This window comes from Heterocephalus glaber, unplaced genomic scaffold, assembly GCF_053883595.1.
Source record: "Heterocephalus glaber isolate CG9 unplaced genomic scaffold, H.glaber_assembly_v1.0 deba00001690, whole genome shotgun sequence".
NCBI classification, from domain to species: domain Eukaryota; kingdom Metazoa; phylum Chordata; class Mammalia; order Rodentia; family Bathyergidae; genus Heterocephalus; species Heterocephalus glaber.
The window spans coordinates 1,736,642-1,743,629 of NW_028258415.1; positions in this window are offsets into that span (position 1 = coordinate 1,736,642).

Below are 6,988 nucleotides of genomic sequence, written 5' to 3' on the forward strand. Positions count from 1 at the left end.
TTTCAGATGACAAATTTGCTATATTCAGGGCTTATTTACTATAAACATACTTCTGGATTTTTAAAATTGTGTTATATAACCACAAATCTAGCTTGCACAGTTAGAGGTAGCAAACTAATAGTTACCACAGCTTGTCAGCAAATTAATAGTTACCAAAGCTTGTCATTTTCTAGGCAGTGTTAGATGTTATTGTTAATGCTGATTGTATTACTTCAGCCAATGTAACATAACTGTTCTAAGCAGTTGTTCTTCCTGGTATGCAAAGACTGAGACTGCCTAAGGATCATTAAAAATACTATAGGCCAGTGCCAAGGAACCAGGGTCTGGGAAAGCGGGCAACAGTCCCTAGCAGACTGAAAAAATAGGATCTTGCAATAGACTCTAAACTGAAGAGCCTGCTATACCCGGAAGACACCTCAAAGAAGTAGTCATTTCCCAGGGGTGCCAAATATCACCAGTAAAGATACTCATCATAAGCAGTCTATAAGAATTATCAGGGAATTAAACCAAAAACACTAACAACAACAACAAAAATAGAAATGTGAAGATACTTAAACAAAATGCAAACCCAGACTTCCAGCTCACCAAAGGCAAACTCAGGGGGCAAAGAGGTGGAATAATTTGAAAGTCAAACACTTGGACTCCCTGAAGTGGTAACAATGAAAGTAACAAAGCAGATGAAAGAGATTTTGGGAAAAAATCAAATCAGAAATAATTTCTCATGCAACTAAAGAAATGATGACCATAATGAAAGAAATGATTAGTAACTCTAGAGCAGATACAGACAAAAAAAAAAAAATAGAGGAGATGAAGAAAATGATGGAAATGTTGAACACCCAGCATAGGAATGAAATGGGATGCATGAAACACATCCAAGCAGTTATCTAAGACATTAAAAATTCTACTGAAAGTATCTGAAGCAGAATAAGTGAATGTGAGGACAAAATTTCAGATACAGAAGGTAAGATTGTGATTAGCGAATGCAAACATAAAGATTTATTAAAATTAGCAAGGGATCATGAGAAATCAATCCAATGGCTGCTAGATGATACAAAAAAGAATAACTTAAGATTGATTGGAGCCAATAAAGGAGTAGGAAATAATGCAAAAGACAAACTATTCAGACAGAAGTAATTGCAGAAAACTTCTCAAACAGAGAAAAAGATTTTGTCATACAGATAAGTGAGACACATAGAACCCCAACTAGCTATGATCAAAAAAAATCTACACCTCAGCATATAATAATCAAGATTCCAGAAATCCAACACAAGAACAGCATATTAAATCTGTTAGAGGAAAAAAAATCATAATAAAAGATGGGTCATCAGAATCACAGCAGACTTATTAATATAAAACCTCAAGTCAAGGAGACCCTGGAATTAAGTATTTCAAGCCCTAAAAGAAAATATTCTCCAACCCAGATTGATGTGTCCTGAAACACTATCTTTCAAAGTTGATGGAGAAATAAGACATTTCCATGAAAGAGAACACCTGAGGAACTTCATGAATGCCAAACCAGCAATCCAAAATATTTTGATGTGTATCCTAGAAAGAGTCAATTCAGATTACAACTCCGGGAATCCCAACAAAATAAATCCATCAGGCAAGGCAAGAAATTAAATGGGAGAAAAAAAGGAAGCAAACAACAAAAAAATATCATCACAAGGATAAGTCAATACATATCAGTTATAACCATCAATGTCAATGGTCTCAATAAACCAATCAAAAGAAATGGATCAGACTGGATCAAGAAGCAAGATCTAATAATGTGCTGCATATAAGAAACACACTTAATCAAAAAAGAAATTCATAGACTGAAAGTCAAAGGATGGAAAACAATATTCCATGGGACAGGAACACATAAAAAAACAGGGATAGCTATTCTATTTGCAGACAAAGTGGATTTCAAGCAAAGACTAATTAGGAGAGACAAAGAAAGTCACTACATCCCAGTAAAAGGAACAATTCAAGAGGAAGAGATGACAATCATAAATATATATGCACCAAATACCAGTGCACAAATACGAATGGATATTAAAAAGCAAATAACCATTAATACAGTTGTGGGGGGACCTCAATACTCTCATAGTTCAACTAAACAAAAAGAAATCAACAGTGAAATACTAGAACTGAACCAAACTGTTGGACAAATGGACTTAATAGATGTCTACAGAGTGTCTCACAACATCAGAATATATATTCTTCTCAGATGCACACAGGACATTTTCCAAAATAGACCACATCCTAGCTCATAGAACATGCATGAATAAATGCAAAAGAATTGAAATTATCTCATGCATATTATCAGACCATAGCACAATGAAATTAGAGATCCATAGCAAAAGAAACCACAAAAATGTCAGGAAAACATGGAACTTAAATAACATCCTCCTGTACAACCAATAGGTCACAGATGAAATTAAAGAAATCAGACAGTTTCTATAAATAAATGATAAGGCCAATACAATATACAAGAATTTATGGAAAAAAATGAAAGCAGTCCTACAAGGGAAATTCATATCAGATGCCCATACTAAGTAAACAGAGCAAGCTCAAATAAGCAACCTAATGTTGAACCTCAAGTTTCTAGAAAAAGAAGAGCAAGGCAAAACCAAAGCTCATAGAAGGGAGGAAATTATAAAGATCAAAGCAAATATCAATGCAATGGAGACTAGAAGAACAATACAAAAAATCAATTAATTGAAAAGTTGGTTCTTCAAAAGATTAAATAAAATGGACAAACCCTTAGCCAATCCTATCATAAAAGGAAAGAAAAGGCTCAAATTCATGCAATTAAGAATAATAAGGGTGAAATTACAACAGATCCTGCAGAAATTCTGAGGATCATCAATACCTACTTTGAGAACTTGGATTCTAATAAGGAAAACACAGAAAAAATGGAGAGTTTCCTAGATACATATGAATTGCCAAAGCTGAACCAAGAAGATGTAAAAAATTCTAAAGAACCCAATATCAGTCAATGAATTTGGAAATGTAATTAAAAACTCACCACCAAGCAAAAGCCCAGGTCCTGATGGTTTCACTGATTGTACAGGGAATTCAGGGAGGACCTAATGCTACTAGTGCTCAAACTCTTCAATGAAATTGAAAGGGAAGTAAAGCTTCCAAATTCATGAATTAAAGCAAGCATTACCTTGATTTCAAAGCAGAGAAAGACCCAACTGAAAAAGAGAACTACAGACCAAGCTCCCTAATGAATATAGATGCCAAAATCCTCAATAACTTATGGCAAAGATAATTCAGAAGATCATTAAGAAGATTATACACCCTGATCAAGTGGAATTCATCCCAGGGATGCAGGAATTGTTCAACATATACAAATCAATAAATATAATACACTATATTAACAAAATCAAGACAAAAACATACGATCATCTCAATAGAAGGGGAAAATCATTTGACAAAGTCTAACACCCATTAATAATAAAAACCCTATAGAAAATTGGAATAGATGATCTTTATTTCAATCAGATAAAAGCCATCTATAACAAACCAACAACCAACATTATACTAAATGGACAAAAACTGAAAGTTTCACTCTAAAATCAGGAACAAGACAAAGATACCCACTATTACTACTCTTGTTCAATATACTTCTGGAAACATTAGCCTCAGCAAATAGACAAGAGAAAGAAATAAAAAGAATAAAGATAGGAAATGAAGAAGTCTCATTGTCATTATCTGCAGATGAATGATAATCTATATAGAAGACCCAAAAACTCCACCAAAAGACTTCTAGAATTAATAACCAAATTCAGTAGAGTAGCTGGATACAAGATCAACACAAAAAAAATCAATAGCCTTTCTGTTCACAAATAATAGACTCACTGAGATAGGAATTGGGGAAACAACACCTTTCACAATAGCATAAAAAATGAAATATCTAGGAATCAATCTATCAAAGGAAGTAAAAGATCTCTACTTTGAAAACTGCAGCACTCTGAAAAGAGAGATCAAAGAAAATATCAAAATGTGGAAAGGCTTCCCTTATTCTTGCATAGGCAGAGCCAATATGGTGAAAATGGCCATACTTCCAAAACTGTTATATAGATTTAATGCAATTCCAATCAAAATTCCAACAGCATATCTCAAAGAATTAGAGTAAACAATCCTAAAATTCATTCATAACTAGAAGAGACCTAGAATAGCAATTATAGGCAACAAAGCCAAGGCAGGGGTGTTACAATCCCTGACCTGAAATTATAGTACTGTGGTAAAAACAGCATGGTACTGGCAAAAGAACAGACCTCAGGATCAATGGAACAGATTAGAAGATGCAGAAAGAACTCCAGACATACTCAACCACTTCATATTTGACAAAGGAGCAATCACCTCAGTGAAGGAAAGATAGCCTCTTTAATAATTGTGCTGGAATAACTGGGTTGCAACTTGACTAAGATTGAAACTAGACCCACATCTTTCACCATGCACTAAACTAAAATCAAAATGGATCAAAGGTCTAAATATTTAAACAGAAACACTAAGTCTGCTGGAAGTTAGGCTAGGTAGAGCTGTTGAAGACATTGACATAGGGAAACACTTTATAAACAAAACCTTGGTTGGACGGGAATTAGCAGAAAGAATCAACAAATGGAATCTCATTGAAAAGCTTTTGCACAGCAAAAGAAACCACCAACAGAGTGAAGAGACATCCCACAATGTGGGAAAATATTTTTACCAGCTGCTCTTCAGACAAGGACTACTATCAAGAATGTATGAATAGGGCCTGGAATTTAGGTCAGTGGCTCCATGCCTGCCTGGCAAATACAAGGCCCTGAATTTGATCCCCAGTACTGGAAAAAAAAAAAAAGAATATGTGAAGAACTCAAAAAAAAAAAAATCAGATGCCCTAAATTTAAAGACCTAATCCAAAAATGGGCATTTGAAATGAATAGAGACTTCTAGGGCGAAGAAGTAGAAATAGCAAATAAATATATGAAAAAATGTTGAACATCACTAATCATTCATGAGATACAAATGAGAACAGCACTCCCACCTCACTCCCAAAAGAATGACTGCTATCAAGAAATCAATCAGTAACAAATGCTGCCAGGGCTTTGTGCAAAAAGAAATCCTTCTCCACTGTTGGTGGGAGAGTATACTGGTGCAACCACTGTGGAAATCAGTGTGGAGATTCCTCAAAAAACTAAATCTAGAGGTTCCATTTTACCCAGCTATTCTTCTTCTTGGTATCTTCCCAAAAGAATTAAAAGCATCATACTATAGCAATCTGTGTACACCCATGTTTATAGCAGCATGGTTTGGAATAGATAAATCTTGGAAATGGCAGAAATGCCCATCATCGGATGATTGGATAAAGATGTGTGTGTGTGTGTGTGTGTGTGTTAATAAAATGGATTACTACTCGACCATAAATAAAGATAAACTAGAGTCATTTATAGCTAAATGGATGCACCTTGAAATCATACTCTTTTTTTTTTTTTTGTTACCGGGGATCGAACTCGGGTCCTTGAGCTGGCGGGGCAGCTCGAAATCATGCTCTTAAGCAAAATAAACAGGACACACATGTGTGTGTCTCTGGTGTGAGAAACAAAATGTAAATGAGGAGTAAAATGTTTAATAGATACTGTGAAATAGGAAGAAAATGTTCAAAGGGGAAGGAGAATTAAGGAGGGTGGGTGGGGGAAAGGAAAGAAGGGAAAGAAAAATGAGAAAAGAAGGAAATAATGGAATCAAAGCTTCTGTAAACAGTGAGGGTTGAAGGGGTGGAAGGGAAGGATATGGGGGAAAATTATTCCAAGATATATCACGTACAGGTACAAATTCCCTATGATGAATGTGATCATAATGTACAACTAAAGTGTACCAATAAAATCAATGAATAAAAAAAATCAACAAAATGTATTCATATCAGTTCCTCACTAGTGAAGGTTCGATGGATGCTAAAGCAATTCCAGATCATTTGAACACTTGTATAAAGATAACACAAATCCAGATTTCCTAATCACTTCCTACAGGGGATTCAGGAGAGTCATGTGATCTGCATTGGAAACTGAGATAAACATTTTATTGCATGAAGCAATTGATACAGTTGGACTGCTTATTACAGCACCTAGTGAATTTTGCTCTACTTAATAAAAGCATAGACATTTTAATGGCTCAAAAATCTAACATTGTCCTTGTACATCAGTGGTTATTTTACAGGAATACCTGGAGATTTTGCAGGATTGGTTTCAGAGCTATAGTGAGTCACTCAAAAATTAGGTTTCCTAGTGAGTTGTAAAAGTTATGCTTAGATTATACAGAAGTCTCTTAAGCATGTGATAGCAGAATGTGTAAAAATGTATTTGCCCTAATAAAAAATAATTAATTGCTAAAACACTAATGATTATCTGAGCTGTTAGAAAAATGCCACTGATAGATTTGCTCAATATAAGGCTGCTTCAGAACTTCAATATGTAAGACACACATTGTCTGTGCAGCACAATATAGCAAAGCATTGTAAAATTCAGTAAGTCAGTTGTTCAACAGTACTTCCTTTAAAAAATTTCTAGATTTTATGGTATTAAAATTAATAATGTACTACATGAAAATAGCTATGTTTATTTGTGTTTTATTTTTATTGCATTTTACTCCCTCTCTATTTTCTTTATTGCATCTTATAGTGTACAGGAAATGTGACCTGCACTGTTAAAGATGGCAGGCTCAATCCTTGCTTCACTGAATTCTTATTCTCAGAGTGCATGGCTGCCCATAGCACCCAAAGGAAATGTGCCTCAGTTATTTTGCAAACTGAGTCTGCATATAACTATAAAAAGGATATTGCTTTATAATTGGCATTTTTTTCCTCCTTGGAAATAATTGCAATTAAGTAAATGGAAGATTTGTAACTTTCTTCACTGAAACTTACAAACTTGTCAGCCATGCTGAATTATCCTTTGCACCATTCAACCTGAAAGAAATAGAATCATTTAGTCCTAATTCCAAAATATTCAAAGAGAGAACT